This window comes from Physeter macrocephalus, chromosome 9 (genome assembly GCF_002837175.3).
Source record: "Physeter macrocephalus isolate SW-GA chromosome 9, ASM283717v5, whole genome shotgun sequence".
Classification (NCBI taxonomy): Eukaryota; Metazoa; Chordata; class Mammalia; order Artiodactyla; family Physeteridae; genus Physeter; species Physeter macrocephalus.
This window is the reverse complement of record NC_041222.1, coordinates 72129776-72143154: the sequence shown is the minus strand read 5'-3', so window position 1 is coordinate 72143154 and position 13379 is coordinate 72129776.

Below are 13379 nucleotides of genomic sequence, written 5' to 3'. Positions count from 1 at the left end.
TTCCTACATTTTCTGGTATAGATATGTATTACATAAAATGAGGAAAATAAGGTTATTTGACAAAAGATAAATTTAAACTCATAGAAATCATTCTGACAAAAGTGAAAATGTGAGGTTAATTCAAACTCCACCGAACCCAGGAAAATAAACGTAAGGTAATCATTTTTATAGGGAAGTAATTGACCTGGGCAGTTAGTAGTTTGAAATAACTATACAGGTGAAAGGTGATATTATCAAAATATAGCCCCAAATTATGGGAGACAGATTGGAAACAATTTAGAGGAAAGATATAAAAGAGTCTGGGGCATGAGATACTGTAAAGAAAATTGATTTAAGTTTTCTGTTTTCTGACGTGAATTTTACTCTAGTATTTTAGATGACCTCAAAGAAGAAGCACATAGAAGTTCTAAAAATGCAAGTTCTGAGAGAGGTCTATATAATTTTTAATGATTAGGCAAAATAATAGGAAGAAAGACATACAAATAAAGAAGTATGTAAGAGAAATTATGTATTTATATCTCCATAATTTTCATTATATAATCTCCAGGATGTGTACTAACCATGTTGTATAAATTTATTAAAAATGATTTCAGAGACAAAACAACTTAATGAATTGGTATAGCTCATAAATTATTTCTATCTTGAGGCTGCTGAGTAATTATCAACCTCAATAAAGTTTTGAATTTTTCAACAATGAGAAATCAAGACTTGTAATAATACTAAAATGTAGCTCCAACCCAGAGCTTTCCTAAATCTATCACTTTCAATTTTTGTATCTAAAAAAATCCACAAAATCATTTTGTGATCATTTAAGTGCATTTTTCAAGTGAATGTTATTGTTATTCATGTTTAATATTAATAACTTATGCCTGAATGCAGAAATGATGTGGATTGATCCAGAAGATAGTTTCTTGTTGTTCTTTTCATTATGTATCTTTTGATAATTGTTAGTATGAGGATGAAATATATATATCTACTATCTTTATTGGACTATGAGCTTAGAAACTTTGCTGGGATAATCATTGTATTCAATTTTCCTTTGATTTTCTCAGTTCTCTTTGTACCAACTGTGCTCAGTAAACATGTGTTAAATTGAAAAGATAAAAAGAGAATCATTTATTTAGAATACAAATTTACAAACATCTGCATTCACCTTAGCAAAGCAGTGATTCTGTGTATAAGACCCAGTAACTGCAAAAAGTAGTTAATGGTTTAAAATTTTCCCATTACATAGTTTCTGCATGGAATTGCACACACACCAGATTCTGTGTCACTGAGAGCATTGAGAACACCAAATGCAATTAAAAATAAACCACCTGATGTTGCAGTCGAATTGCCACTAGACCTAGTGCTTAAGCAATTTTAGAAATGCAGGTGTGCGTGTATAATGATGCCCCCTTAGAACTCTTTTTAGATGTTATCCACTGTGAATGTAAAGCCACAACATTCCACAGGTAGAGAGCAGACTTTTTCTTTTTCTTTTTTTCAATTTAAATTGTATTTTCAAATTACCTTTTTTTGGTGGCATTATACAGAATAGTATTGACAATTTATGCAGCTATCTACAGTTTAACTTATGCTATAACTTCTGTTCTGTATGAAATTCCTGCTTTCTCTATGGATTTCCTTTTCCAGATAGGATTGGAATGAGCTTTAAATAGGAAAATTATACTCTAAGGATACAATTAAAATCAATTTCATCTGAGAAATGGGCAGTGTTTTTTAAGGTAAAATACAGTAAATCATCATGTATGTTATTTCACTTGAAATAACTCATCTAATACACTTTATTTCTTCATCATTACTACCTCTGTTTTCACCTTTAGGAACACTTAATTCTCCATTTTCTTGTGTCTTTGCTATGCCTTCTGAGATGATCCCAGGGCTGATTAGCCATATGAATTCTGCTCTTTTCCAGGTTTTGAATTTTTTTCATAAATATTTATCTGTAAAAAACCAGGAAAGATCCTGAAAACATAATTCCCAATCTCATTAATAAAAGTTCATATATCTTCATTTTTCTTCCCATAATTTTTATATAAGTTAAATAGCACATTAAATAAATTTAAAGTTCCTTTTCCGTTTCCCTCACTCTCTACTCAAAGGCAACTATTCTGCTACGTTTGATAGACATTGTTCCGGTTAGTATTTATATGTTTTACTAATTCTGTGTTTCATAACCAATTCATTATATTACATATTAATGTTATAATGTGTATATCTACACATGTGTATTTTCTTCAGCAAATGACCATTTTATTTAAGATTACCTTTTTAAAGCCTATCCATGTTTATAAACATATATTTATAAAATTTTATTTTATATTTTACATAATTTACATTTTTGATTTCCAAAAATGTATTACTTCTATTTTATATCAAACTGTTTATTTTTATGGATGTGATATCAATTTGAGGATGGTTAGTATGCTTATGAGCATAATAAGATGCTATTAGTAAAATAAACCATCCCCAAAATTAGTAGTCTAAAACCACAATAATTTTGTCCTCATCAGTTTGCTATTTGAGGGGGCTTAGTGGGAACACCTTGTTATTGCTTTAATCAGCATTACCTGGTTTACCCAAAGTCTGGAATTTAAATCACCTCAAAGTTTGTTGGCTAATGTATCTAGCAATTGATTCTGTCTGTCAGCAGGACCTTAGTAGGGATCCTCAGCATGACCTCTCCATGTGATCTAGGCTTCCTCAGACATGGTGTCTGGGTTCCAAATGGCAAAAATCCAAAAAGAGAGAAAGCCAAATGGAAGCTGCTTTGTCTTTCTAACTTGTCCTAAGACATCACTCAGTGTCACTTCTGCTATATTCTATTTATTAATTTGGGTCTCCAGAGCCCCTCACCTCTTGAAAGAGAATGCCAGGGTTCTGGAAGAAAAGATCGGGCTGAAATATTACTATGGACTTTATGAAAAATATAATCTGCCACAGTCTGCGTTCTCATCAAAACAGTTCGTATCCACCCCACGTGTTAAATAAAATCACCTTGTGTTCCAACCCTGCACCCCCAAAATCTCATTCCATCAGATAATCAGGCTCAGGCTGAGGTTCATGATCTTATCATCTAAATCAGGACCAGGTGTGGATGAGCTTTGTTGGGGATGGTACATCAATTACAGCTCCATTGATTTTTCTCTCATTCTGAAAATTTGTGAACAAGGCCAATTATTTGTTCCCTATATTCAACAAAAAGTAGAGAGGAAGGCATGAGATAACTGCAATAGACATTCCCTATAAAAAGGAAGAAATGTGAGGGCTGGTCTTAGCAATTTTGAAGTCCAACTGAGTTCTGGTTGCAAGTTGCTTACTTCTCTAAACACAATTTAGTCCTAATTCTGGGAAATGACTCTTCATGGCTTTTTACTCTGCCCTCTGAGCTCTTGTTTTTACCTCGTGAGTTTGGGTCATTCTCCCTTACCTGTAAGAAAATATTTGTGTCTGCAACTAAGTAGTTCTTCAGCCTATTTCTTGCCTATGGTACTCCATGGGTTTAACTGCTTCTTTTTGTTTTTACTGTCTTATCTCTTTCAGTAAAAGCTGATATAACTTGATTAAAAAGTTTGTGGGTTTACACTATGCAGTTATAATACAACCCTGTAGACAAAAGCCACACCCAGAGACCTCTTTAGGAGAAACTCTTCTTTATTCAGCACTTTAAAGATACAGCATTGTCATCTGGCCTTTATCTTTTCTTATAAGAATCCATGAATTATTTCTCTCATTGTCCTTCTATGTACAATTGTCCTTTTTCTCTGGATTCTTCTTTCTTCCTTTTTTTCCTTTCTTTCCTCCTTCTTTCCTTCCTTCCTCTTTCCCTCTTTCTCCCTCTCTCTCTTATTTTTTTAGTTTTTTGAAGTTTTACAGTGATGCCCATGGTATAGTTTTCTTTTTATCAATCTTGCTTGGTATTCACTGAGCTTCCATAGTTCCAAGTTAATAAACATTTAGCTGTTATTTACTCAATTTTTTCTGCCTTATTTAATCTTTTTTCTTTCTTTGCTCACTTGATATTGTCCATCTTTGACCACTTGATGTTGCCCTACAGGATTATGAGTATTCATTTTACTTGTTCTCACTATTTTCTTTCTCTCTTTTGAGAAGAATCAATTTATTGATATCTCTTAAATTTCACATTCACTTACTTCTGTAGCTTCCAATCTTCTGTAAGCCCATTCAGTGAATTTTTCATTTCAGATATTATAATTTTAAGTTACAGAATTTTTCTTTGATTCTTGTTATAGTTTCTATTTCTCTGCTACTTCCCATCTGTTCATTTTGTCAATGTTTTCCCTTAGGTTTTAAAATATATTTCTAATATCTTTAAAAATATTTTTATGTGCTAATCCTACTATCTGTATCATCATGATGTCTGTTTTCACTGACTGATTTTTCTTTTGATATTTTCCAACTTATACATTCATTAGGGATTTTTAATTGCATCTTAGAGATTTTTAATGATGGAGTCTGAATTATGTTTCCTTCCTTTAAAAGGTGTTGAGTTTTGTCGTTAGCAGTCATTTAAATTACTGGCAATATCCTTTGGATTTGTTATGCTTGGTCTTATTACATGTTAGGACTACTCTAATTTTATTTTTAGTCCTAGAGCTTAATCATTACTCTAAGTTTGTGGTCTTTATTCATAAGATATGACCGTTCTGGAATCTACATTTAATTCACAAGTAATTAATTCACGAAGGCATTTACTCTCTAGGTAGATCAGAATCACAATGCTCCCAGCCTTTAGCAATATCTATCTTCATTTACTTCACAGCTTCTGAGGGTCAGCAGTCTCCTAAATTAAGATTCCTCTTCTGAATGAGAAGCTCTCTGTCAAATACCTACTGGGGACACCACACAGGTGCCAGCTTCTGCAATTTTCCTTATTTCTGGTGGCCTACATTACACATGTTAGTTGCTTCAGCAGCAGTATCTAACTCCATCATTTACCACCTCAACTCAGTGAATTCACTGTGTTTTTCTTGTTCTTCATGGTCCTCATCTGTTGTCCAGAAAGTAGCTTTGTGCAGAAAGCCAGGATGAATAGGAGACTCACCTGGTGTGTTACCCTTCTGCCATGGATCATAGTCTTGAGCAGCCTTCTGGCTAATAACTGAAAACAAAAGGATTGCTTTATTTATTTTGTCAAGGTTTATAGTTACTTATAGTTGGAGGGTTAGTTTGGAACCAGTTATGCTAGAAATAAACATTCTATCTCATATGAAAATTTTAGAAGTGAAGCTTTTACATAGTTTCTAATTAGTGATATCTGGATAATAAAACAAAAGAGGATGTGAAATGAATATGTCCTTTTTAATTTTTAAGACTACTGTATTTGGGGTTGTAGTGATGACATTGATATTTATTTACTATTCCTACTCGAAAACAAGAAAAGGATTATAGCTTTTATCTAGTGTAATTTGTGATAGTATATATTTTTCATATATCTTTGCTATTTTTTAATGGATAGGAGATTAAGTTGTATTGTGAGAATATATGGGCTTTCAGATTCAAATATATCATGGTTAAAGTTCCATTTAATTACAATGTGTATATACTTCAAATTACTTAAACTTCCTAAGCTTTCATCTCATTTTACAAGTAGAAGTAATGATTTTTAGTTCAGATTTTCTTGTTAAGATTAAATGAGTAAATGGAAGTGAAAGTGCCTGGTAGATTTGCTGGTAAAGATGGCACTGATTAATTATAGTTTTTAGCTTTGTATTGTGACAAATCAGGTTATTTTGTAAATTGGATAATAATTTTGCATAGGTAGATCACAATTGCAGGAATGACTTATTTCCATTTTTGATTAGGCTTCATTTGCAGTGGCTGAAAATTGTTTTTATTTTTAAACATAACATAATTCCCTTGCAATAGCTATTCACATTGCTGATCAACTTGTTAAATATCTTTCAAAAGTCATTGAGAAGAGTCAGTGGAGCTCCAGAGATGTAAAATTAAACAGTGATTCCTTTTGTATATTGTAATGCAGTGGAAATCAGTGGGAAGGTAAATTGTTGATAGTGTAATTGTTATTAGATCCATATACTTTATGCTTATACATTTCCTGATTCTATCTGATATTATTCAGTAAAAGCACTGGCACATATCTGAGAAATCTAAAGCACAAAGTTTAAGTAGGCCTAGAATTACATAATGTCACAGCCAGAACTTGGAGAGAGATAGGGAGACTAGATTACAGTTTTGCCATTTCTATATGGGCCAGGATCCATGGTAAGGGATATTTAAAACTCTGGGTTACATGGAGAAGCACTAAGGATAAAACAATGCATTTGGATAAACTGATAGATGATTAATATTTTAAATACCTAAGACATCTGTGTGCAAAATGAATTTAGAGGTTAGGTGATGTGACTGCTACTGCTTGAAAAATAAGTTCTCTCTTTCCTGATACTAAAATCTGTAGGACCAGTCTCCCCTTAATGCCAGTAGCAAAACAAATAACACTGTCTCATGCTATGTCAATTTCTTGTTTCCTCAGAAGTATTTCTCATGGGTGGTAATTACATATTTAGGACAGGCAATATTTTTTTAGTTTGTTTTGGGGTTAAGTTACTCTAAAGTTTGTTCAGTTACCTCAAGGTTTATTTCCTTCCAATTCATCTCCTGTGAAAATAATACACATTTTATACTATGACTAAAAATTTGTATAGAAAAGCAAAAGAAGAGAACCAACATTATATTTTTACCAAGTGGTATTTTTTTTTTTTTTTTTTTTAGCTCTGGAAGAGAGGAGGTAAATAATAAATAGATGCACTGAACTTGAGGGAAAGGTGTTTTTCTGTGTTAAAGATTGAAATGGAAGTTGCAAACATAATTCTGGTTTACTGCACACATGTAGCAAATTTTTAAGGAACAAAAAGTTTATTACATCAAGGACAGCACGAGACAATGGTTTTAAGGGCTTTAATAATAACCGTGAAAAATCTTCACCATGATATATTAGCTGTGACATATCTTACAAAGTGTCATGTAGAACTTGCTGAATTGTATCACTGAAGGCTGCAATCCTTAGAACAGTGTTCTTCAAATGTAGGTCGTTGTGTTCTTTTATATAATCAGAAGTAGTCAGAGAGCTTTTATGATGCTCAAACAAACAAAAAAAAAAGAAAACCGTATTATTAATTCATTTCAAGATACAGCTCATAATAGTTACAGCATAAGTGACCCTCTTATCCAAATGTCAGTTAATAAAGAGTGAACCTTGAAAAGTCTGGGGGTTCAGTTGTTTATAATAATATATTTGATACGAAGAAGTGTGTTACTTAAAATACTGCTTGGAGTTACATTTTATCTATTCTGGACGGTAGTGTGGTTTGAACAAATGAGGGTAATAACATATAGTATTGTAGTAACAGAAGTAGTAGTAATACAAATAAAAGCCAACATTTACTGTGCTTTTCATATGTGTCAGTTAAAAACATTTAATGTTGACCTTAAATGTGTCTATGAAAGACAGGGTAAGATTTTGGAGAGAATAGAAGCACGCAGAGATTTGTTGCTGAACTACAGCTTCTTTTTCTAAAGGAAGTTACCAGTTTTCTCAATACTGGCAAGTGACTAAGAATTTTGAGCTTTGTCTGGGCAAAGGTCATTGTCGCAGGGCGAGTAATAGGTCTGACAGAACTACAGTTAATATGTTAAAGATTTGCAGGGCCTCTACTTATCATTTCTTATAAGTTATTCACTGAAATATGAAGTTATATTAGAAGGAAGCTAAGAATTATAAGCAAGATATATGACAAGGATAACAGCATTTAAAAAAATGTTCTTCCACTGCCAAGGACCCTGAGATTGTAGTTCAGGACCCACTGGAAAAGGAGGAAGACTTCCCATTGAACATATCAAGCTTTCCATTTAAAGAATGTGCTTTTTTTTTTTTTTTTTTGGTTCCACATATAAGTGAGATTATACAGTATTTATCTTTTTCTGACTTATTTCACTTAGCATAATGCCCTCAACTTTCATCCATGTTGTCACAAATGGCAGGATTTCCTGCGTTCTCATGGCTGAGTAATATTCCATATGCACACATAATGTGTGTGTGTGTGCGTATAATTTATCAATTCACCCATTGATAAACACTTACTTTCCATGTGTAAAGAAACAGGGAGTACAATGGTGGTTGCCAGGGGCTGGGAAGTGGGGTAAATAGGGAGATGTTGGTCAAAGGGTACAAACTTCCAGCTATAAGAGGAATAAGTTCTGGAGATCTTATATTCAGTGTGATATAGTTAACAACACTGTACTATATATTTGAAATTTGCTAAGAGAGTAGATCTTAAATGTGCTTACCACACACACACACACACACACACACACACACACACACACACACAAAAGTAATTATGTGAGGTGAGGCCTTAACTAACTTTATCATGGTAACCATTTCACAATATTTTTTGTACCAAATCATCACGTTGTACCCCTAAAACTTACAGAATCTTATATGTCAATTATATCTCAGAAAATCTGGAAGTAAAAAAAACACAGGAGGTTTGATTTGCATTTCTCCAATAATTAGTGATGTTGAGCATATTTTCATGTGCTTTTTGGCTATCTGTATGTCTTCTTTGGAGAAATGTCTATTTAGATCTTCTGCCCATTTTTTGATTGGGTTATTTGTTTTTTGATATTGAGCTGCATGGCTGTTTGTATATTTTGGACATTAATCCATTATCGGTTCCTTCGTTTGCAAATATTTCCTCCCGTTCTGAGGGGTTTTTTGTTTTGTTTATGGTTTCCTTTGCTGTGTAAAATCTTTTAAGTTTAATTAGATCCCATTTGTTTATTTTTGTTTTTATTTCCATTACTCTAGGAGGTGAATCATAAAAGACCTTGCTGCGATTTATGTCAGAGTGTTCTGCCTATGGACAGAACTCTTTTAAAACAGACTCCAGTACCATACACTGGGCATGCCAATGTCCCTTCCTCTTCATGTATCTAATGTACATCTTATTTAATAGAGAAAATGAAGCAATGCAAATAAAATAATAGCTTGATCACAGGAAAAAGGAGTGTGGTTAGCTACACTCCAGGAACAGAGGTGAAACAGAGGTAGGATGAAGGCTTAACAAAAGTTTAACCTAGGTTTGCTTTAGCTCAGACATGAAGGAATTAAAGTAGTTATTCCACAGCAGGGGAAAGAGTGAACATTTCTTCAAGAAAGGTAATATAACCTGGATCCTTCAAAAAATGAAAATAATGTATAATATTTATTAAAATAATTTATTGGCATGCCAAAAGACAGGGATATGTTGCTAAAAACAAGAGAAAAAGAAGATAAAAGGAATGGACCCATAAGAAATCTAGATATCGAAATCATCAAACCAGGATTTGAAAGCAGTTATTATTAATGTGTTCAAGAAAATAAGATAAGTAAATGACAAAGAGATTAAAAGATGGATAATTTCACCAGAGAATTATGTTTATTAAGACAAATTGTATAACACTTTCTGAATGAAATGTAATATCTCAAATCAAATGAGGCCCATGAGAAAGCAAGATGGGTTAACTGGTAGACAGAGCAGTAGAGAATATTCAACTGAAGCACAGTAGGGGAAAAACAAAGAGGAATGGAAAAGTCAACATAAAACAGAGGGGCTTCCCTGGTGGTGCAGTGGTTAAGAATCCACCTGCCAATGCAGGGGACACAGGTTCGAGCCCTGGTCCTGGAAGATCCCACATGTCGCGGAGCAGCTAAGCCCATGTACCACAACTACTGAGCCTGCACTCTAGAGCTCGCGTGCCACAACTACTGAGCCCACGTGCCACAACTACTGAGCCCGCATGCCACAACTACTGAAGCCCTCGCGCCTAGAGCCCATGCTCCACAACAAGAGAAGCCACGATAATGAGAAGCCCGCGCACCGCAACAAAGAGTAGCCCCTGCTCACCGCAACTAGAGAAAGCCCACATGCAGCAACAAAGACCCAATGCAGCCAAAAATAAATAAATTAAATAAATAAACTTAAAAAAAAACAAAAAAAAACATAAAACAGATGTGAAAGGATGATGTCAGAGGAAATGAACTAATTCACTTACATCCTTATGTAGACTGAATTAAACTGTTTGGTGTTATTTCAAGTATAATGAGAAATTATTGAAAAGTTTTAAGCTATGGAGTAAATGACCAGATATATGTTTCTGAAGATTCCTCTGGCTGCTGTGTAGGTGATAGGCAAGGGGGGCCATTTAGGAGGCCAATGTGGTAGTACAGGTGAGAGATAGTAGTGATTTGGATTATGGGCTAGCAATGGAGAAGTTAGTTGGATAAAGCTTGAAGGTTGCACTTAAGGGACTAATCATTGATTGGATATAGGAGAAAAGGAAGAAATTGAATTGCTCTAGAAAGTTGTAAGAGAAAGTATTTCTCTATTAAAAATTCAGAGTTAATATTTTTTGATAAATCATTTAGGGGATGATAAAACATAAATAATCATTTGTTTAGGTGTGTTTTTATTGATTTTAAAAACTATGTTTTAGGGGGCTTCCCTGGTGGAGCAGTGGTTGAGAGTCCGCCTGCCGATGCAGGGGACGCGGGTTCGTGCCCCGGTCCGGGAGGATCCCACATGCCTCAGAGTGGCTGGGCCCATGGGCCATGGCCACTGGGCCTGCACATCCGGAGCCTGTGCTCCACAACGGGAGAGGCCACGACAGTGAGAGGCCCACATACCGCAAAAAAAACACAACAACAACAAAAACTATGTTTTAGTTAAAAACCTTTGAATATTTAAATGTATCCTTTGTTTTAAGTATTATTTTCCTTTAATATATGCTTTGTATTTATGTATTCTTTAATTGAAGAACTCTGGATGGCATCTTGATTCTATAATCTGTATTTCTACTATCATAACCATTTTATATTCATGGCAAGAATTATACTGTGTGTGTATGTGATATATACCTAGCGTGTATCAGATATCCCATTAAGATAAACCATTGATAACATGAAAAAGGGGTATTTGAGTTTTTAAGGTATATATTTTTATTGCTCTTTGTTTTTTTCTTTTTCTTTTTTTTTTTTTTTTTTTTTTGCAGTACGCGGGCCTCTCACTGCTGTGGCCTCTCCCATTGCGGAGCACAGGCTCCGGGCGCGCAGGCTCAGCGGCCATGGCTCACGGGCCCAGCCGCTCCGTGGCATGCGGGATCTTCCCGGACCCGGGCACGAGCCCATGTCCACTGCATCGGCAGGCGGACTCTCAACCACTGTGCCACCAGGGAAGCCCTCTTTGTTTTTTTCTATCAATATCTGTAGTCTCATGTACTAGCTGTAAATCAAATATACTTAAAAACACTTTCTCTCACCCAGAAATGTGGTTGTATTAATGCCCACTACACTCCCTATAGTACTGTCTCCTGATTCTCCACTATAATGATGAAAGTCATTTTTGACCTGAAAAAATAGGAAAACTCTAGGAACTGGAAGAATACTGATACTATTATTATTTTAACTATCTGGATGGAGAAATAGAAAGAGAGTGAGAGAAAGGAAAGAGTAGATAAGAGAAGAAGAGAAAAATGAGAGAAAAATGTGAATGGGAATGTAACTAGAAAGCTCAAAGATTGCATTGACCCAGCAGGCATATCTGTATATTTGTGTGTATTTTAGACAGTTGTATAAGCAGGAGTGGGAAGCATAAGGAATAAGATGGGATGTGATAAAAGGGACTTTGAAACAAACAATATTTTCAGGGTAAAGTTTCTCTACTAGAAGTCATTTATATAATTCTATGGGAAGCTTTATGTTGTATCTAATATGAGATGCAATCTACAATGAATAGAATAATTTGACTCTATTTTCCAGGCCTTGGTATAATGAAGGCTTCCCTGCTGTCCCCATTATCACATTAGCTTAAATTAGTTTGTCTATTCGTTATCTGCCAACTAGGAGATAATTGAATCTGAGAAAAAGAAAGCGAGTCTTTTTTTTTTTTTAATTGCAGGTGAAAGGCCAGATAAGCTCCATATTTTGGCATTATGGCTTAGAGAGATACTCAGAATATGAGAGCAGGGGTTTCTAGGCACTTTCATAGCCCTGAATGCTTCATGGGGCTGATGGACGAAGTTTACAGTGAGCAAATGTGGACAAGATGCAGAAACTCAAAGAAAAATTGAACTAGCTGAGAATTTTGGCTATTAGTAGCCCTGATAATGAATATCATGGAAGGCTATAGACATTATTTTCCTAGAATTAATTTTAAAACTTCTGTAGAGGTCACCTTGAAGAGTGAGAGAGTACCTGGATTATGGCAGAAGCAAATTCTTTAGATGGTTTGATGTCTTTGAACTGTAATCTAAAGCACAAGCTTTGGTGTAATTTAATGCAGTTATTTTTTCCCTTTCATATCGGGTTCTGAAAGCACTGTCTCCAAATGGATCTATTTTTTATGCTGTCTCTGGTTGCAAAAGAAAGTTATTTCAGTATCACTCCAACTCTAGTGGTAATCAGGTATACCTTAAATATGAATCTACTCTTAAGAAGTTGCAATTACAGCAAAAGACAATCTTAGTTTGAAATAACCGTTTGAAAGTAACCAGGCAATGATGGTATGGCAAATATGCAGATCTCTGAATCAGTGCCTCTATCTAACATTAAAAAGAATCCAGCCATTATAGAACCTACAAAACCATGAAAATATATGTGTTTATGTGAATATGTCTTTTTTCTATAATAACAAAAAATAAACTTATCGACTATGCTGTTATAAACTGTTGAGAAGTAGAGATATATTGAATAGTTTAGCATTTTTTTAAGCCCATATGATTTTTTAAATTTATTTATTTATTTATTTATGGCTGTGTTGGGTCTTCGTTTCTGCGCGAGGGCTTTCTCTAGTTGTGGCGAGCGGGGCCCCCTCTTCATCGCGGTGCGCGGGCCTCTCACTATCGCGGCCTCTCTTGTTGCAGAGTGCAGGCTCCAGACGCGCAGGCTCAATAATTGTGGCTCACGGGCCTAGTTGCTCCGCGGCATGTGGGATCTACCCGGACCGGGGCACGAACCCGTGTCCCCTGCATCGGCAAGCGGACTCTCAACCACTGCGCCACCAGGGAAGCCCAGCATTTTTTGAATATGAAGCTATGCACCCACAAATGTCTCTTACTAGGTTTTGTAAGTATTTGGGCTTATTCTGTTTCCACATTGCCTCAAAACTTTTTTCTAATCCCGCCTTTCCATGTTTCAAGGACTTTTATTTTTCCTATTGTGTGCTTAATCTGCAGTATAGTCTTTCAAAAAATTCAAATTTGATAGAGAAAGTCCCCCATTAAAAATCCAGGAAGGTTCACTGTTGCTTTTAGATCAAGTCTCAGCTCCTCACCATGGATTACTTATGGTTATTCAA